The 21,564-nt window shown below is 42.4% G+C and overlaps 1 protein-coding gene across 1 annotated transcript in view; it reads right to left on the bottom strand.

The window, feature by feature from the left end:
- Positions 1–19,830: 19,830 nt before the first annotated feature.
- Positions 19,831–21,564, bottom strand: part of Mapk6 (mitogen-activated protein kinase 6) — a 68,059-nt gene continuing 66,325 nt past the window's right edge. Inside the window, exon 8 of the mRNA XM_071608267.1 lies at positions 19,831–20,028. The gene's annotated coding sequence lies outside the window, so the exon portion shown is untranslated. The remainder of the gene's footprint in view (positions 20,029–21,564) is intronic.

Raw genomic sequence — 21,564 nt, 5'->3', positions numbered from 1 at the left:
TTTCAGGGCAAAATGATCCTCAGAGAAACCTAAGTCCCATGCAACAAGGAATGTGATATTAATCCTTTTATAAGGAATTCTTTGAAATTGAATTCTTTGAAACCTAAATCCTTTGATATCTACTTCCTGGGACATCTAGGTTTATAGAGCTAATATTGGTTTTTTTCCTCTGACTTGAACAAAATTTTAAGTAACTTCAAAGTTTTAATAAATGTATATTTTTAAAGAAATTTAGTTGGTTTTCCCTCTGATTCAATACTCCTTTGTTTTTATGAGGAACTCGATGACCATTTTTCATTGCCTCCTTAAATATATAATATGTAACAATGCTTTATTTTAAATCATTTAATCACCACACAAGCTCATAAAAATCATTTTCCTCTGTTCCACCTTCCATTCTGCAATCAACCCATCACTTACAAGGTGGTCAGCTGTGCCATGTCCCTCCAGGCCTTCCTGGCCACTGTTATACTTGCATTATATAAAAGTGGACATGCTCTTTTGACTCAGTCTTATGAGCTCTTGTACTTCAGAGCATGAAGCTCTGCCATGCAGATCTGTTATGCAGTATTCTCCCCTATGGCAGGATTAGCTGCTTTAACTATCCCTCCATTGCTAGGTGCCTTAGGGTGTTTCTCCTACCTCAGGCTATTAGAAGCAAGGTTGCATGGATTTCTTGTGTATATGTGCATACCCTTTCACAGATGCTGATTATGTTAGAGAATTCTAACTGTGTGTGTGTGTAAATTTGGCTGCTACTTCTGCATGTAGTGGTGCACACCTGTAATCCCAATGGCTTGAGAGGCTGAGGCAGAATTGTAAATTCAAGAGCAGCCTCTGCTGAAACTGTAACTCAGTGGCAAAGTGCCCATGGTTTCAATTCCTCACCCCCCCCCCCATCCAAAATTGGCTTCCACTAATTTATTATTCAAATTGGCTCTACCAGTCCAAAGTTGTGGATGCTTAGCTCTTCACATTCTTGCCAAAGTTGTAATCCTAAATGTTTCCTTTATGGCTTTTGGTATTTGGGTCTTCTATAAGAAGGTCATCCTTATCCCAAGATAGTGGTCTGTTCTTTGTTCTTTCCCTACTTATAGAAGGAATTCTCTTTTTTTAAATTAATTTATTCTAATTTGTTATATATGACAGAACAAATTTAAACTCATACTACACATCTAGAGCAAAATTTTTCATGTCTCTGGTTGAACACAAAGTAGAGTCATACCATTTGTGTCTTCATACATGTATTTAAGGTAATGATGTCCATCTCATTCCACCATCTTTCCTACCCCCATGCACCCTCCCTTCCCTTCCCTCCCCTTTGCCCTATCTAAAATTCTTCCATTTCTCCCATGCTCCCCACCCATCCCCATTATGGATCAGCATCCATATATCAGAGAAAACATTCAGCATTTGGTTTTTTGGGATTGGCTTACTTAGCATGATATTCTCCAACTCCATCCATTTACCTGCAAATGCCATGATTTTATTCTCTTTTAATGCTGAGTAGTATTCCATTGTATGTATATATATCACATTTTCTTTATCCATTTATCTACTGAAGGGCATCTAGGCTGGTTCCACAATTTAGCTATTGTGAATTGTGCTGCTATAAACATTGATGTGGCTGTGTCCCTGTAGTATGCCGTTTTTAAATCCTCTGGGTATAAACCGAGGAGTGGGATAGCTGGGTCAAATGGTGGTTCCATTCCAAGTTTTCTAAGGAATCTCCATACTGCTTTCCAGATTGGTTGCACCAATTTGCAGACCCACCAGCAATGTATGAGTGTGCCTTTTCCCCCCCACATCCTCGCCAACACTTATTGTTGCTTGTATTCTTAACAGCGGCCATTCTGACTGGAGTGAGATGAAATCTTAAGAGTAGTTTTGATTTGGCTTAGCACATCACTTTTGCTGAGGCTGGCTTTGAACTCACGATCCTACTGCCTCAGCCTCCCAAGCCACTGGGATTATAGGCATGCACCATCATGCCCAGCAAACACCTCAGTTTTCTTATGGGCATCTTCCTTCCTCTCAGACCATGTGGCTCTGGTGGGTTCCACTCTTCCCCACTTAAACCACCCCAACATGAGGAAACACGATCCATATCTGGCCTGACAGAGCCCACTCCTGAGCCAAGCTAACAGGACTCGGCCCCTGGGTTTCTGTGGGGAAGACTCTGGCGCACCACGTGAAGAGAGCCTACATGAAGGGAAGACCACATGGAATGCTAGGGACCCCCCCAGGAAACTGCTCTGGTGTTAGAGCTCCCGTCTCAGGATGTGACTATGCCCAAAACTACCTGGGACCCAGATTTCCTTTTCTATTTAAACCAATTGTTGATACACATGAAACTATTCAGTCCTGAGTCCTAAGTATTTGGTATGACTGCTATAAAAAGAAATTTAGAGTCTAAATCTGGCTGTTTTGAATGCTCATTAGTTCTAACTAGCTTCCTTTTCCAACACTTACACCTTACCTTCTTAGTTAATTGCATAAATTCATAAATAGTTGTGATAACTCTCCCCTATCTACCAGGATCTCCCTTGATTTCCAGTCGATAGATGCTGCCTTTTCTTTTAGCATTTTACCCCCACTTGAAAAGGAAGAAGAGACGGAGATATTACTCTGGTCAGAATTTAACCTAGACTCTCAGTTCTTTGAGTCCGTTAGGGATTAAATACATCTGCACTAATCCTCTGAGGCAAGAAACTGTCTCCTGAAGGTAAGCAGTGCTGACTACCATGTGGTGAGCCTGGCAGTCTCAGGAAGTGTTTCCAAATAGAATATCTAGCCACAGGAAAGAAGTATTTTTCTCATGTGGCAATCACTTGTTTTCTAGCTCGCTCCATAAGCTAAGTGGTCTGGCCTATTAAGAGGAAGAAAGATTAGCATGACGTGGCATGGGATGCTGTGGAAGTTCAGGCCTCTCGGGTGCAAATTTTTAGTGATATCACCCGTCAGCCTGTACATAGTAGGTCCCTCAAATAGCATATCTCAATGTGACAGCCCTGTGGTCTTGGAGGTAAGGACTTTTGGCCTGAGGCTCCATTCCTTGGCTACTTTGAAGGCTATGTGTTGCTATCTCAAGTTTTTCCTGCATTTCTAAATGCTGGCTGGGCCTTCTAGGTGAATGTTGTTTGCTTCAAACTCAATTTCCTCCCCCAGTTGAACTTTCCCTGTAATCTGGGAGTCCTTTGAGACCCCACTTCCTTATCTCCCTGCTGCTTTTCCCAGCACATACCTAAGTATTTGGTATCACTCCCAGGACATATTCTTTCCTCGTCAAAATCTCTCTGCCCTCACTGGGCATGCCTGTAATCGCAACAATTTAGGAGGCTGAGGTAGGAGGATAGCACGTTTAAGGCCATTCTCTGGAACTTAGACACTTTCTGAAAATAAAAAAATAAAAATGGCCGGGTATGTAGGTCAGTGGTAGAGAAGGTTTTCTTGGTCCTGTGTTTCTTTAGGAACTTAGAATCTCTTTCCAGCTCTTTTTTGGCACATTTTATCCTTACATACCTCAAATCCATCTGCATTTCTGCTACTTGGAGTAAACTAGTAAAATATGACTCAAACTGTAGCCCTGGATTTGTTTCATCCCATCTGACCATAAGCTCCTGAGAGCAGAGCCTGTGCCCTACTTGGTTCATTTGTACACCCAGCACCTAGTGCAGCATCTGGTAGAAGATCAGGGAAAGAATCTGAGCAGCAACGCTAATCAGATACTCCCATTCCAGCTCCTAAGCAGGTAACAGGGACTTCTGAGGCCCCCTGCTCCAGATGGTCACAGGGCACCCTTTCCTACTGATTACGCATATGTGTCATTACTGCCTCTGCCTTCTGAGCTACCTTGTTCGTGCTCAGGACTCTGTCTCACTCTTGTGACCAACGCTTGCACTCTGCCACGGGACACATCCTTTTTATTTGTATAGAACTAATACTAGGAAGGGACTCAAATCTATAGGCTGGATTTCAAAAGTAATATTTATTCAGTGGGAGTTAAAGAGTTAAGGATAACATCAATGTTATCGACAGTTACAAATTCCTCACCAGACTGCAGCCCTGAAAGTTAGGAGAAGAAAGCATCTCAAGTTCAAGACATGATCGACTGTGGAACCTGATGGGTCGTGTAAGAGGAGGACTGAGAAAATCATGTTCCCACTTTCCCTTTTATCCCTTGAGCTTCTGCTTTCTGATTTGAAAATTGGCAAAATCAACTTGACTTTTTCTGGATTTTTTTTTTCAATGGCTAATTGGGGAATTTTAAAAACTGAATTATTGGTGTACATAATTTTTCTTTTTTTTTTATTTTATCTAAGCTCTCCTCTGTGTATTCCTTTCTGCCTCTTTTCATGAGTATCAATAACTTAGAAGGGTTAATTGTCAGATATTCAGCACAGCTGAGCCCTGCTCCTCTGAGGAAACAGACTTTGAGAGGTTCGGTTGATAAGTGACCAGCTCTGGAAGAAAGGGCAGTTGACCTCTGAGTTGGCTATCTTAGCCACCGTGCTGTCCACTGAGTCTTACTCCCAGGTTCCATGCTGGAGATAAACTCAGAAGACTTGGGCTGGATCCTGGACCCTGCCTGCTCTGCCCTCAGCTCTGCCACTTTTCAAGTGAATGACACTGGCCAAATTGTCAAATGTGTTTAATATAGTTTTGTTTTGCCTTGGCATCGACATAAATTGCTCCAAACCCAGCCATACCCCACCAGGGCTGGCCTGGTTGAAACTTCTCCTCCCCAACAGACTGCGGTACAGCCACTTGTTCCTCATTGCACTGACCAAACGCAACATGCCCAACAACCATTGACAGGGATAACACCAGAGTCACTTAAAACTTGGCCAATCACAATGCCCACGGGAAAGCCCAACAGGTAAAGCCCCTGGGGCCTTAATAAAGGAATGGTCCCACAACTCTCCTGCTCTTGCCTCCAGACTTCCTGTCAGTGCTCCTAAGTTCTCTGGGATCTGTAAGTAACAAATTTCTTCTATTTCGTTCATTTCAGTTTTTCCTCATTGGGTCTCACTGACTGGCACACCAGAACCTCCTGGTCCAGGTTCTCCTAGAGAGTGGCTACCTTGACTTATGGTCGTACTCAAGAGTAGATTAGAGAGAACCATGACAGAAATCCCAACACCTGGTTATTTAACCTCCCTTAACCTCTCTCACCTCATCAGGGAGAAAATGCCTGTTGACAATAGTACTTACAAGTTGAGGTTGTTTTGATGATGGAACAAGTCTTCTCTTAGTTCTTAGCCCAGAGCCTAGTACACAAGTACTGAATGTCAAACTAGTGTTATTGTTCTTAGCACTTGTCAGCTCTAAGCAAGTGATTCCCATCTTTGAATATCATGGCTTTATATGTAATATGAGGCCCTAATAACCAGTCCCCTGGTTGTACTAGACAGACCTTTGAAGAAGAATTGTTCAGCATGAGGTGGATCTGGGACAACCTGTATCCTGGCTTTGCCTTGTCAAAATAGCTTATAAGAACACCCAAGTTCTCTTTCTCTGACTATTCTGTGAGACTTGCTTCTCGGTGGTTGCCGTGTATCTGTTATGGTGTGCTGTCATATCCTCTGTATTTGCTTAGGACCCCAGTACAGACACTCATCTTTTGTCACTGGTTTCCCACAGAAGAAGATTCATTGTAAAAAATAAACTTTACAAATTAAAAACAAAATTAAGAATGGTTTGGGACTAGGCACTATCAAGGGGACTTCAGCCAGCCTCTCATTAAGGGGTCTTCTTTCTGCCCAGGATAATCCAAGCCACCCTAAGACCTACAATCTCAAATAATTAGTAATAAAAACAAAGCTCAAATACTCAGAAATATTTACAGAAAGTGAAGCTCCTGATAGATCTAGTCCACATGGGCTCTGGAAATACAAGAAAGACAAAATGGCTCTGGTGGTTTATTTATGGGGGTACACCAAAGGCAGGGATAAGGTTTCAAGGGCTGAGTCTTGCTTATGATGTCTTGCAGTCAACAAGCTGATTGGCATCTTGGTAGGTCACATCCATCTCAGGTGCTGTGTGGGATCTTTGGCAGAGCTTGAGGGGGGAAGTTCACCTGCATCAGGTGGTCAATCCCTGTGGGGAGTGCCACAGGGAGTTCCCAATGTCAGACTTATCCCCCCACGAGACTACTATGCACAACAGTCCACACACAGCCCACAGACAGCTTGTGAAAGACCACAGTGGCACATGCCTGTAATCCCAGCAGCTCAGGAGGCTGAGACGGGAGGATCGCAAGTTCAAAGCCAACCTCAGCAACTTAGCAAGACCCTAAACTAGTCAGTGAGACCTTGTCTATAATAAAATATTTTTAAAAAACTGGGAATGTGGCTCAGTGGTTAATGGCCCCTGGGTTCAATACCCAATACCAAAAGGTATGTATTTATTGTAAACACATATATATGCGTGTATAAGTATATATGTGTATATTTTTAATTTTTTTGCTGTCAATGGACATTTATTTTATTTATTTATATGTGGTGCTGATAATCAAACCCAGTGCCTTACACATGCTAGGCAAGTGCTCTACCGCTGAGCTACAATCCCAGCCCAAATGTGTGTATATGTGAATATTACAATTTGATAATCAACATTAGCAAAGTAGGGAGGGGTGCTATTAGAGAATGGATTATCCAGATTCAATGTCACTGGGAGCGAATTGACAGTGGAACCCAGGATCTCTATCTCTAGCTCTGCTTCCAGAAATAAAGAGCATCTTCAAAACCGGTGATGTTTTCCTCCCACAAAACTGTGGAATAATGGTAAGATGGGAAAGCAAGGTCCTGTGACGGGGTGGGGGGTGTGCATAAAGAGTCAAGGGGCAGCCAGTCTCCCACCCCAAACATCTGGCTCTAGGTGTGTCCCAGTGGATTGAGAAATAATTATAGCTTCCTGAAATGAGAGTAGTAATAAGGGAGGCTCCCAGAGGGAGCCCTGAATTCAGCCAGGGAGGGCCATAGGTCACAGAAAACCCAGATGGCCACACAGCCCCTATTTGCAGACAAGTGGTCCTTTTCCTCCATGTCCTCTCCAACACCTAAGGAGAGTTCCTGCCCGGATGCAAGGGCTCACACTTGGCCCCCAAAACCTTGGCCAGTCAATCTAGATGAGGAGCTCTTGACTCCACTGCTCAAAGAATCACATGGGGTCTTTATGTCAATGCCAGTCCTTCCCAACTCCCCCCAAATTCCAATATTTTTGGTCCCCCTGCCACCTACAGCATTCCCAGATGACCCTGCTTGGCAGCCAGGATTAAGCACTACAGATTTAGATCCTTGTCAATAACTAGTAACTAACCCCCAAGAGTCACCAAACATTGAGAGAAAATTCTAACTGCATAGAAGTAACAAACAGCAGAAAGAACACTCCCAAGAAAACAGAATCGAAGAAGCAACTAAAACGAAACTTTAAAAGATTAAGGCTCCTGCCTATAATCTCAAGGACTTGGAAGGCTGAGGCAAGAGGATCATGAGTTCAAAGCCAACCTCAATAACTTACCAAGGTACTGAGAAACTCAGAACTTGTCTCTAGAAAAAATACTTTTTAAAAAAAGGGGATGAGAGTGCTAGGGATGTGGCTCAGTGGTTAAGCACTGTGGGTTCAATTAAAAAAAAAAAAAAAAACTTCACAGGAAAACACAGAAACCTCCAATTTGGAAGACCTTCAACCATTTAAAAGCTCTCCCATAATAAAGGTTTTGGAAATTAAAAATATTACTGACACCAGGCACAGTGGTGTCAATGCCTACAATGCCAGCACCACAGCAGGCTGAGACAGGAGGACCTCAAGTTCAAGGCCAGTCTCAGCAACTTAGACCCTGTCTCAAAAATATCTGTGGATGTAGTTCAGTGGTAAAGCACCATTGGATTCAATCCCTAGTACAAAAATATAAATATTACTGAAATACTAGTAAGGACAAGGATTTGATTGCCAACACCACCAATATAAAATAAACTTGCTGGACATTATTTTTATAACAACTTGTTGAAAAGAGTATATTTTTCAGTTTTTCTGTTCATTATTATTGCAATAAATTTGTTTAACAATGACTTTTAACATTTTAAAGCACACTGATAATTCCATGTTTTTAGTGTATTAACAGTGTCATACAACCATTTCCTTTATCTAATTCCAGATATTTCTATCACCTCAAAAAGACACTCTAGATCCATTATCAATCACTCCCAAATCCTCCCTCCCCACACTCTCTGGCAACCACTACCCTATTGTGTCTCTATGGATGTGCCTATTCCGGACATTTCATGTAAACAATCAGATAACTCATGACTTTTTGTCTGACTTCTTTCATTTAGCATAGTATTTTCCAGGTTTATCCTCACTGTGGCACATGTCAGTACTCAATCCCTTTAGGAGCTAATACTGCATTATGTTAATGTAGCACTTTATTATCCATTCATCAGCTAATGGACACATGGGTTGTTTTTGTTTTCTGGCTATTACAAATACGCTGCTGGGAACCTTCTTTCATGGGTTTTTGTGTGGTCGTTTTTAATTCTCTTGGGTATATGCCTAGGAATGGAATTGCTGGGTTACGTGAACGGCTACACTATTCTTCACACTATTACACATTCCCACTGTTACCAAAAGCTCAGTCCTTGTCCCCGATGCCAATCCAATAATGAGGTCATGCCTTTGAGAAAAAGGAAAAAGAAGGTTTATTGCTTTGCTAGCAAAGGAGAAGCACAGGGGACACCTGTCCCAGAGGCTATGATTCTGTGTCAAGAGGGGCAAAAGGTGCGACATCTGTAGTCGAGGGTAGAGATAAAGAATGTCCATGCATTTCTGCCCTAGTCAATGCTTTATTCACTCAAATCACTCAATACAATTTCACTCTATAGGTTCTTAATCAAGAAAATGACAATCCTTAATGCTAGGCACTGCGGTAGACATAATCAATTCACAGCAAACAATTCTAGATTGATTCTAAGCACTACAAATACCCTTAATCATGACTAGCTCATGACAGACGTTCCCTCTGCATGCTAAGTTCAAGTATCAGATCAAAAGTCTCAAGCCTTAGGCTTTACGTCCAGCAGATGCACACTCACTCAGACCATGGTGATCAGATCAGAACCACGGCAGGCTTCTCTTGGGGTGGAGCTGACAGCCGGTTGAGGAGAGGGTCATAGGGAGAATTTTGGCTTTCACCAGGGTCAAGATGAGGCTGCAGAGTTTTTGAGCGGTGAGGAAAATGCAGAGGATCAGGCAAATGATGACAAGTGTTGGGATGTCAGTCCAGGTCCTCATCAGGCTCTCAGGCTTGTGTGCATCAGTGTCAGCTGGCTTAATGTCTATTCATTTGCTCCAATATTTATATGAAATTTTGGGGCTTTTGACCACCCCCCCCCCTTTAATCCTTATCAGTTCCAGGTCTCTCAGTGACATCGTTTACCCTGGGGTTAAAACATCCAGTCTGGTGGTCTCCACCCTAATTTTCTCAGGGGAGGACAGCACAACAGAGACTTCACTCCGAGTTTGTCAGGGTGGGGAGAAGTGACTTGTTTGTGCTTGAGGGCCATACTGGGGGGGCTCCGTTAGGCATGCCTGGTGATACTCCAAGTTTCAAACTAGAGTTTCTAAAATAGAGTTGCTTAGGCTCAGGCCTAAGGCCATCCTCACATTCTGCCCATGAGGGAACTGGGTGATTCAAAGGCTACAATCCACGTTCTCTGTCGGGAGTTGTAATTCACTTATTAATATGGAAGACAGTCATTTCTGTCTTCGTGTGTCATCCTCGAAGTACTTACTTCCAGTGGTGTGTGCTCAAGAACAAATAACTCTGCTTAGGATGGGGAAGAAATGTAATCCTGTTTCCCCTGAGATTAGGGAGGAGGAGTGAGGAAGAGAAAGAAGCATCCTTTTAAAAATAAGTCACAGTAGTGAAACTGGTCTTGAAAATCAGGATTGGATCCTTGTACCCCTGGCGTGGAAGATTAAACACCTGAGAAACACCAAGGCAAGGTCAAAAAGTTTGAATTAAAAGATAGATCAGAGAGAAAGACTCCTCTGGAGAGGAGGAGGTCCAGAGCTGTTGCCCGGAGGAGTGGGGGTGTCTTGCCCTTTTATAGATTTTATAGATTTCTTCTCATGCCCCTTTCTGCCATCCTGCCTACCTGGCCAAAAGGTGGGAATGACGAAAGATGGGAAAGGAGCCACCCAGGAGGTGCTCATTAACAACTCTGCTGGGAGGAACACTTCCCTGCAGGCAGGTAACTTGGCAATGGGTTTTGAGGAGGGAGAAGTGTTCTGGAGGTATTAGCATTTTATTTGCTTTTGAATTAGCCCCCATCTTAGGGACCCAATCATTTATTCTCTAATTTATCAGTCCTTTGCTCTTATCTCAGTGGCAGAACATCCAGCATAAATGGATTAAAGCATAAAGTGGACCATTGTCACACCACCCAAAGGGGAAAGGAAACTCTTCATCTCTACCCAAGCAAGATCTGAGGAAAATACAACTTGTTTCTTTAAAATAGAAGACTTCTGCCCCTATTCCCTTGGCTTCCTGGACCACATGACTACACATGCTGACTTGCCGGAAGACAGGGTCCTCTGCCCCTTCTGCAGCCAAATGGTGCTCTGCTTATGCCATGAAGGTTGGCCACTTCTCACACCAAGCCTGCATCCTGTGCTGTGGGATATTCCACACCTGTTAAGATTCTGCTCAACTAGCTAACAGTGCCAGTTTGTTTCTTCACCATGTCTTAGTGTTTTAGTCAGCTTTTTCCTGCTGTGGCCAAAAGACCTGACAAGAACAATTTTAGAAGTTTATTCGGCACTAATGGTTTCAGAGGTCTCAGTCCATAGAGGGCCAACTCCACTGCTCCGGGCCTGAGGTGAGGCAGAGCGTAGGGGCTGAAGGGTGTGGAGGAGGAAAGAAGCTGGGGACATGGCCACCAGGAAGCAGAGAGAGCTCTGCTCCTTAGGTACTAAACATAAACCACAAAGTCATACCTACCTCCTCCAGCCACACCCTATCTGCCTACAGTTAAACCCAGTTAATTCATATCAGTGAATTAATGTGTTGATTGAGTTAAGGCTCTCATAACCACCTCAGAACTTTCTTGCATTATCTCTCATATGAGCTTTTAGGGGACACCTCATAACTAAAAAATAAATCTAATCTTTGAAATTCAAAGGAATTGAAAATGTGGATGACTGCAGTTGATGAAAATCCCGAGGCAAAGTACCACTGTCTGGGGTTGGGCACTGCCTGCTGGGGAGGTGGAGTCCATCGCCCCCTAGAGTATAAGTAGTTACGTGGCATTGTGACACTCATCCCGGGGACTGTAACGCAAACTGCCTCCACTTCCTACCTCCTCCCAGACACTGCTATTCCCTTTTTCTCTGTGGAGGTTTAATCTACTTCTGTCCCAGCGTGAACCTTCTGTAAATTTTGGCTCTTATTTTGCCATTCTGAGCCCTGTGACAAGTCATCTAACGTCATCCACGCAAGCCCATCAGTGGTGGTGATATGCACAAAGCCTTTGGAACACAGCCTGCATGTAAAACCTTTACAACGTTAGCCACAGCTCCTATAGCCCAGTCCTGATCCAGACCCTGCCTCAGGCAGGTCCCTTATGCCTGCAAGGAAATAGGAAGAGGCTCTGGTTCAGTTAGGTGGGACCCTCCATTCTGCTTGAAACCTAGTGTCCATCCCATGCCTCAGGTAAGGGCTCCCTAACTATCCTAAGAGTTGAGCCACAGAAGGCCATTCATTCCTCTTGACTTGGGCTATAATGATAGTGATCTTGATTTCCTGCTACAGTCCTGGGTATCCTGGCATGAGCTTGCTATTTTCTGCAATTGATTTATGAAAAAAACGTCAAGTGGAGACTAAGTTTCTACTGATGTAATGCTTGACTATAAATCATGCTTTTAAAAATAAGATGAATTAGGGCCATCATGCCTCCATGACTAATAAGAGGTGGTCCTGGGGCTGGGGCTGGGGCTCAGCGGTAGCACACTTGCCTAGCATGTGTGAGGCACTGGGTTCATTTCGCAACACCACATATAAATAAATAAAATAAAGGTCTATCAACAACCAAAAAACAATTTAAAAAAAAAAAAAAAAAAGGTGGTCCTAGCAGTTCAAAGAGAAGTATGGGATTGTGAAGGGGCCATAAATTTGAATTTATTATGTGCTAAAAATTATTTTGAAGGTTTGGTTTTCTCTTCTTTTGTGTTTAAGTAACAGGTTAACCCAGGTTCTGGCCACCTCATAAAGAGAGAATCTTTCAGCATTTGGTTTTCCTCACAAGTTTGGAAAATGCAAAGACAAAGAATAAATGCATGTCCTGAGCCCTCATAATTTATCCTGTGCCAATGCCATAGAGGTCACTGTTCTTCTGACCTTGGGATTATAGTAATACTGACCTTGACTTCCCCATAGAGCCAGGAGACCCTGTTCCAGTCCTGCTTCCGAGGTGGAGTTTGTCTTGTGCATCACCTTCCTGTCCTCAAAGTGGGGCCAGAACTCCTCAATAGTCTATGCCCCTGATTGAGTAGCCCATGAGTGGCACTTAAAGAAATGTAGAGGTAAATCTAAAAATATTTCCTCAGGTCTTCATTAGACTATATTAGAATACATATTAAAAGTACATATAAAATTGGGGCTGCCTCTGCTGGTCCTGGGGATTTAATTTTATTGGTTTAGGTGGATCATGGCATGACTAGTTCTAAAAGTTCCTCAGATGGCTCTAACTTGCAGCCAGTGCTTGCTTGTACATCTAGGGCTGAGCCACAGCATTAAACGAATATCTGATAGTTACCCTTTCATAAAACTCTATTTGAGCTCAATCACATTAATTAACCTAGTTAAGATTTCATTAGTAACAGACTTAAAATAGGCACATGCACTTTGAATTAGATGAATACCAACTTTTTCAGAATTACAATTGACAGAATCAAATATTTTAATCAGGTCTGTTGGGGAAAAACAGTTCCTAGGCTCCTCCCTCCATTTGCCACTCTCATGACATCTTTCGAGTCTTTAAATAGATTCTTTCAGGATTTGCTCTATCTTTAAGTAGGGTGCTTGGATTTTATTTCTTGATGTTTTTGCATTTAGCGACATTGTCACTTGTCTTTGCACTGTGATAGGTGCATCCTTCCCATCCCCGTCTCTTGCCACATACACAATTTCCATTCCCCAACTCTACTCAATACAATTATAATTTTAGTTCAATCAATATTCATGTTTTACATTATGATTTTTGTGTGTTGTTCCTAGCTGAGTCATGGAACCAACTATGATTAGTTCGTGCTTGCACTTTCATTTCCTTGAGTTAATAATTGCCTTAATTTTTTTGTTTTTTTACTTGATTAGTTGGCACTCGCTTTCTATAAACTTCTCAGTAATCCGTCCTTAAATTCTCTATCAGATGTTTAAATCTCCTCTTGGCATTTATTCACATGGGGTGTTCTGTAAGTTTGATTTTCCTGAAGAACCTACCAGAACCTTCTCCCCATCTCACATCAGGACTGACTACCTCCATGCCAGGCACACAATCGTCATCCTGTTCCCTCAGAGTCACAGACCCAGGATTCCCCTCGTTTTTCTCTGGTGCTATTTCTATGCCTCACTGGTCTTTCCTGCTCTACCCCCCCATTTTGGTGAAACTCACCCTCCGATATCTTCCTGACTATGACCACTCAGGAGGTGAATATTCGAAGCCTTGCTTTGAAACCTTTATTTCACCCCTGCAGTTGATTAATGCTTCGTCTGGATTCAAAATTGTCCATTATTATCCTTCAGAATTTTAGAGGGGCCTCTCCATTTTCCTCTGGTTTCCAAGATTTTTCCATGTTTCTTTCCTTTCTAGTGTTGATTCCTGATTTTTTTTTGGGGGGGTGGGGTGAGACCAAGGGGATACTGGGGATTGAACCCAGAGGCTCTCTACCTTGAGCTACATCCCCAGTCCTGTTCAGTTTTTATTTCAAGACTAACTTGCTTAGGGCCTTGCCAAGTTGTGTGGGCTGGCCTCAACCTTGTGATCCTCCTGTCTTGGGCTCCAGAGTTGCTGTGATTACAGGTGTATGCCACCATGCCTGGCACTCACAGTCCTTTATTACTGTTTTTTTCTTTTCTTTTCCTTTCCTTTCCTTTCCCCTTTCCTTTCCTTTCTTTTTCTTTCTTTTCTTTTCTTCTCCTCTCCAGGAGCCTACAGGATCTTCTCTTTGATCCCTGGATTCTGAAATTTCACAATGATGCAGGTGTATAATTTCATCCACTGTTCTGGAGACTAGATAAAACCTTTTCCAATCTGGAGACTCATTTTCTTCTATCCTGGGAGATTTACTTGGTTCAGTCCATTGATCTTCTTATTACTTTTGTGTTATTGCTCCTACTACTCTTAATATTTGGATATTGGGTTTACTTTGTCTCATTGATTTTTCTTATTTTCCTACATCTTGGTTTTGGAGTTTTGTTTTGTACTAGATTTCTCCAATTTTATCTTTCTTTTTCCTTTTCATGTTCTTAGTTTCTTAGAGCTTTTTTTGTTTTCTGAATATTCCTTCTTATAACATATTCTTTTTGCTTCTTGAATGCATAATCTTTCGGGGGCTATTAAATATTCTTCTTGCAGTCTTTGTTCCAGTTGCACCTCCCACCATTTGTTATCATTTAATTTTTTTTTGTTTTTCTTTCTTTCTTTCATGTTAGAGTCTTTCCTTGGGTATTTGGTAATTTTAGATTGTTTGCCTGTATCTAAAAAACAGGGGCTAAGTAAAATGCTGATTGAAAACTTTAAGGATGCTTATCAGTGTACTCCACTGTCAGGTGATCTGGCTGGGCTGAATGTTGTAGAATCCAAAGTTGTTATCCTGAGATCCTTCCCTGTCACAGATGGAGGAAGAAAGGGGAAAATAGTGGGGAATGATACTGGCCAAATCCTATTGTTATATTGCAGGCACAAATATGTAACAATGAATCCCACCATTATGTACAATTTTAACTCACCAATAAAAAATACAGAAAAAAACAAAGCAAGTTAAAAAAAAGAAAAGAAAGAAATGTGTTATATAGGGGAGAAAAAGACAAGCAGAGCAGAGTAAGGGGAACCCAGGAGTCCGTGGGAAGGCGTTGTTGTTCTCACTGAAAATAAGATTTTAACATTTCAAAGGAACCAGCCAGGCAGAACATCTGGGAGAAGAACTCTCTAAGTAGAAGAAATGGAAAAAAATGCCTTGAGAAAGAAGCGTGCGCAGCATGTTGAGGAATTGTATCAGGACCAGTGTGGCTGGGGACAAAATGAGCCAGAGGAATCCAGGGGCTGAGCTGAGGCAAGGAGGGAGGTAGAGAGTGCAGATTTTGTGGCCTTCTGAGATGTGGTAAGGACTTAGGCTGTCACTTGAGGAGGGACAGGGACTGATGCAGAGTAATGACATGTGATTTAAATCTTAACACTGTTGTGTGTACAGGGTATCATCAGGGGCAGAGAAAGGAAGGCTAGTGGGCAGGCTACTGAATTGACACAGCTGGTAAATAGTCATGACTTTAACACTAGCAGTGACAAAATGTCAAATTCTAGATATATTTTGAGTTTGGAAGTGATAAGATTTTCTGAGAAATAAGAGACAAAAGTCAAAACAAGTCTTTTGGGGGGGGGGTTGGGGGCAGGGAGGGGACTTCAGAAGTTCAGTTTTGGATTCACGTAAATGATGTGATTTCAAGGATCGTCTCAGACTGACCACAAACCGAGGAGCAAGAGCAGTAACGAGGAGCTTTGTTGGGAGGCTGTGACTCTTGACAGTAGAGAAGTCAGTCCAGCAAAGACTGCCCCGGAGGAGCAAGCGGTGAGACAGGAGGAAAACTGAGATGGCCTGAGGTGCTTAGAAGCCAGAGGAAAAAACTGTGCCTTAACCATTGTTCCATCATGGCCAGGTGCACTGTTCAAGTTCAGTAAATTATAATTGTGCTTTCCAGATGTGTGTACATATGCACATGCTTCGGCTGATTCGTACTCTATGCAGCCCTGGTGATGAACTTAGGTTGGAACCATCATTGGAGCAAATCGCAGCCATTTGTTTTATCCCTCCATTGAAAATAAACTTAAAATGCAAACATCTTACTCAGTGCAATTTTTTTCCCTCACATATGTTCCTGGATTCCCTTAATTGCCTTCTTGGTTGTGTTTAACCCCCTTAGTTCACCAATATCCTGTGTCTTGAGCACATAACCTCCAGTAGCCCTTTCTCCCCATCACAGTATTTATCACCAATTATCAACAAATCCACACCAACCAACACACAGCACATATTAAAAATTTGGTGACAGTGTGACTGAGAAAGGGAATACCAGGGCTAAAAGCAGCCTCAGATTTATACAATCCCAGAGGAACCAATGGCCAAGGAAAATGTCTCTTGGTACACATATGATTTTTAGAGAAGTTCTCTCATTGGCCTTTCCTGTCACACACTGATCACTATGTGAGGAGATGGGGCGATATGATTGGTCAGGACAGGATCATGTGCTCACACTTTGACCAAGAGTGGGGGCACCGTGAGTAGCCAGCCATATATAACTGCAAGATGTAGTCAGGGGATTCTTGAAAAGGGTAATGCTACCAGAGAGGTGGGTAAGGAGTGCTGGCATCCCAGACCAATAGATGTACACCAACAGCCTTGTTTTTTTATGCAACAAAGATTTGTGGGCATCTATATGGGCCAGATGCTGTACCAGGAACTTTCAGGTGTAGTTAGTTCAGCCAAATTTTTCAATATTCCGATGGAGTAAAAATGTTTAGAAGGTATGCTGCAGGTGAGAAAAAAAACAAGGCTCAGAAGCTGCAAATAATTTACTTAGGATCCCAAAGCAAATCATTTGTGGAGTTGAGTCATAGTGACTTGTTTTTGCCTTTTAGTCAAGGGTACTTCCCCTTCTATTTTTCACTACAAGTCTAGAGTTGAGAACCCTTGACAGAAGGCAAGAAACAGAGCTAGGGTGTGGGAAACTGGAAGGATGGGTTGGAGGATAAGGAATGCGGAACTTGACTTCAGACATGTTAAGTTCCAAGAAAAAACCCAAAAATACAATTGGAGGACTCTCATTGCAGACCCAGAGGGTTGACTCACCTTTGCCTAGTCTCAACTTTCTTGTTTCTTTGATTCCACATTTGGAATTGGAAAGGCTAAGTAGTGGCTTTCCCAGCTCACAGTTGCAGCTAGATGTGGTCACATAACATACCCTCGCCAAGGAAATGTGAGTGAAGGTATGTAACTGGGTTCTGAGAAATCTTTTGCTTTGCTAATACAAAGGGAATGACAATGCTGGCATGGTCCCTTCTTCCTTCTCCTTGCCTTAAGTATGAGTTCATATGGATAAATATGAAACCACTTATAATATTAATATAAATATGTAACTGAAATAGTTATGTTGAGCCCACAAAGGAAAGGCAAAATAATCAGACATTATCCCCAATGTTTTCTAGCCGCTGAACCAAACAAAAAAAACTTCATGTCCCCTGAATTTTTGTTACATGAGAAAAATGAATCGTCATTTTCTAAGCTTCTGGAGGTTGATTTTTTTCTGTTCTTTGAGCCAAATATATTCAAAACTGATACATTTCTGCAGGCAGTAAGTATTTGATAAATGGTTGACTGAAGGGAGGGAACGAGAGAGACTTGAGCTCATGGATGTCATGTGAAACCATGTCTTATCAAGGTGGGGAAACTAAGATGAGACAGGAGAACACCCAGGTCCCTCTTGGTGTCTTCAGAAAATCTGTAGAAAAGGGTTAGGAGAACCAAGTAGAACTTCCTTCCAAGTGGGCAGAGTAACATATACAGAGGAGCTTGGGGAGATGAGGTGCCATCGGCCACGTGGGGAGAGCATGTGAAACCTCACCACACAAAGCCACATCTGCTCTTCATGAGCTTAGAGAATTGCACAGGACTGATTTAAGCAGTGGAATTTGTTAAACAGCCCTAAAGAGAAAAGACTTAAAAGCTCTTCTCTACAATACAGTCATATTCATTTGTGCTCTTCCCTATTACGTATGTTCATCCAAAATAATCACCCTGCAAACTGTGCTCCCACAGCACACCACCCTGGAATTAAAGGTTTGAAATAGGAAGAAAAAGAATGCATAAAAACACAAAGATTATTTCATCTTAAAAATTGGGAGCTTCCTAGAAACACATGCATTTCAGCATGATTGTAATTGTATGTTTCCATCACCCCCAAAATCAAGCAAGAGTAAATTTGATTTAGAAGATATATATTTAGCACCCACTGCATATCCAGAAAATGCCTAATTTGGCTAAGAAATTTATTTCCTCTGATAAAGGTCAAATAAAGAAGGCACCTGGGACATTTCCCACCCACAAGATTCTTGTGTCCTCTGTGTACTATTAGGAAACAAGTGTCCCCCACTAGAGACAGACTTGCTATTCAATGAGTAAAGACTATTTCTCAGAAATCATCTGAGAAAGAAGACAGAGAAGTTGGGTTTACTGTGGTTTGACAGCTCTGACCACAGACTTTACCACAACTATTTATATTTCTGGAGCAGCTTTCCAGTAACTGTGAGCAACTCTCAAGATTGGCAATTGCTCTGGGAGGCCTTTGACTCCTGAGACTTTCTTCTGAGACCAAGGGCCTGCCCTACATGGAGGTGGAAGTTGGGAGGGGGGATAGACAAAACAAGAGGCCAAAAGACAGCCAGTGGTGCTAGAGTGAAGGAAGGAGAGGGCACTTCATGGGCCAAGTGTAGCCCGGTGACTGGCACAGACTGAGCAACTGGCTGGAATGTGCTGGGCAGTTCTGCTTCCTGACAAAGGACACCCAGATATAGCCCTGCTCTCCCAAGGCAACCTGCTGGAATGAGAGAAAGCTCTCAAAGTCTTAAAAAGTCTGGCTCCTCTCCAGTCTAGGGCAGGGCCACACAGCCTAGGCTGTTGCTTCAGTGGTCTGGTCCCCCTGCAGTGAGGTGGAGCCCTGACTTGCCACCCAGCAGCCCTGGATGTGCAGTGGCAGGACGGTGCTTTTGCCTCTGGCCCCACAGAAGTGGTCTTCCGAGGACCCAAGGTGCTTGATTTACCTCCTGTCTGATCCTAGAAGAGAGAAGAAAGGGAATACAGAGGCACGAGCATCCCCTGACTACCAGTGGGGTTCAGCTTATCTTCTTTTGAGTAAAATTGATATTTTCTCTGAATCTTAGCTCTTTACTCATTGAACCTAAAGGGTTGGGTTTTTTTTTTTTTCTTTTTTCTTTTTTCTTTTTTTTTGGTGGGGGTGGTGGTGTGAGGGACCTGGGATTGAATTCAGGAGCATTCAACCACTGAGCCACATCCCCAGCCCTATTTTAAATTTTATCTAGAGACAAAGTCTCATTTAGTGGCTTAGCATCCCGTTTTCGCTGAGGCTGGCTTTAAACTCGTGATCCTCCTGCCTCAGCCTCCTGAGCTGCTGTGGTTACAGGCGTGTGCCACCATACCCAGCTGAACCTAGAGTTTTTGATTACTTACTCATTTATATTTATGTACAATTGGGTCCCTGCAATTTTTTACAACTCAAGTCCTCTTTATATGCAAACTTTTCAAAACTCCCAGCCTATATAAAACAAATTGTCTTTGAAGTATATTTAAAATAATAGAACATATAAATGACTTATGATATTTCATTTCCATGCAGCCACTTAAAATTGTCATTATGCTTCTATACCCCTCCTGCACAGAGTGGAAATTGGTACAACCATTTTTTATTTTATTATTTTTAGACCTTTATTATGGACAATTTCAAAAACAATTTTAGAGAAAATAACATAATGAATCCTTACATACCCATCACCGAGCTTAAATGATTTTCAATCGTATGGTCGATCCTTTTTCTTCTACATGCTCCCTCACTCCCCATATCTTCATTTATGCTCATCGCAGCCTCTCCATGCAAGCTCCTAAGTCCTCTGAAACACATGCCTGTGGTCTTCAGTAGCTCCTTGCTTGCCTGTAGGACCAGGTTCATCTTGTACCTTTCTTGCCCTAGACAGGAATTAGCCATTGCCTTTAAATAGGAAACAGTTATCTAGAGACCACAGTCTGGGTTCTCAAGGTGCTAATATCCCTGAGCTGGTTACTCTTTCCAGGTGACAATGCTTTCCTTGAAGTTATTCTCAGGTTCTACTAGACCTCTAGACTCACATGACTACAGTAGGCCACACTTGATATGGACTTCATTTAGAAAAAGGATTCAAGGGCAGCCAGGTGTAATGGTTCATGCTTGTGATCCCTGCATCTCAGGAGCCTGAGGCAGGAGGATGGTGACTTCAAAGCAGCCTCAGCAACTTATCGAGCCCTAAGCAATTTAGTGAGACCCTGTCTCTAAATAAAATATTTAAAAGGGCTGGGGATGTGGCTCCGAGATTAAGTGCCTCAGATTCAATCCCCAGTACCAAAACCAAAAAAAAAAAAAAAAAAAAATTCAAGGGCAGGAAACAGCATACTAGTGGTGGTAGCTGAGGACATTTTTTTAGCCCCTTGTCCCCAAATAGGGTTGGCAAATAAAATACAGGATACCTAGTTATATTGGAACTTCAGATAAACAGCAAATTAAAGCCTCATTTCCCCATTACCTGATATTTCTAGTAATAGTTTAACAGGAATAGCTCCCATGGTGCCTCAAGGGACATATCTAGCTCTGAATCATATACTCAGAAGCCACAGCTTCCCACCAGTTCTTTGCATTCATTCACTACCCTTGCTGTCCAGATGCAGTGGGTCATTTTTACCACTAGCAACGTTGCCTAGTAACACAACTGACATTCCACTGTTATCAGGTTTCCAGGAGAACAGAGCTGGAAAATAAACACAGTAGAAAATGAGAAGTGAGGTTTTAAAGCTTTTCACTGGTCAGATCTAGGAAAATAGAGATGGATGGCAGATGGTAGATGGATAAGTGATAAAGTAAAGGTTAGTAAATATGGATAAAGAAATCTGGATGCAGTGGTGTGTGCCTGTAATCCCAGCTACTTGGGAGGCTGAGACCAGAGGATTTCAAGTTCCAGGCTAGAGTCAACAATTTGGTGAAACCTGTCTCCAAAAGGGCTGGGGGTGTAGCTCTGCGTTAAAGCACCCTACTGAAGAAGATGTAAAAAAAATAATGATAAAGAGAACATCATGAGCTGGGTGTGGTGGTGCCTGTAATCCCAGTGTCTCAGGAGGCTGAGGTAAAAGGATCATGAGTTCAAAGCCAGCCTCAACAAATTTGTGAGGCCCTAAGCAACTTAGCGAGACCCTGTCTCTAAATAAAATCTAAAAAGGGGCGGGGATGTGGCTCAGTGGTTAAGTGCCCCTGGGTTCAATCCCCAGTACAAAACACACACACACACACACACACACACACACATACACACACAGAGGAAAACATTATGAGGTCATATTGGTATTTTCCATTCCAGTTCAGGGTTATACAGTGTTTATTTAACTTTACTGATAATCATCTCTATTTCTTATGCTAAAAATCCCACTTCTCAATACACAAACGTTCATTGGCTTTTCTGTGCAATATATATCCAACAA

This window comes from Marmota flaviventris, chromosome 2 (genome assembly GCF_047511675.1).
Source record: "Marmota flaviventris isolate mMarFla1 chromosome 2, mMarFla1.hap1, whole genome shotgun sequence".
In the NCBI taxonomy this organism is placed as follows: Eukaryota; Metazoa; Chordata; class Mammalia; order Rodentia; family Sciuridae; genus Marmota; species Marmota flaviventris.
Note: the sequence above shows the minus strand (reverse complement) of the source record. Positions and strands in the feature narration are given on the sequence as shown.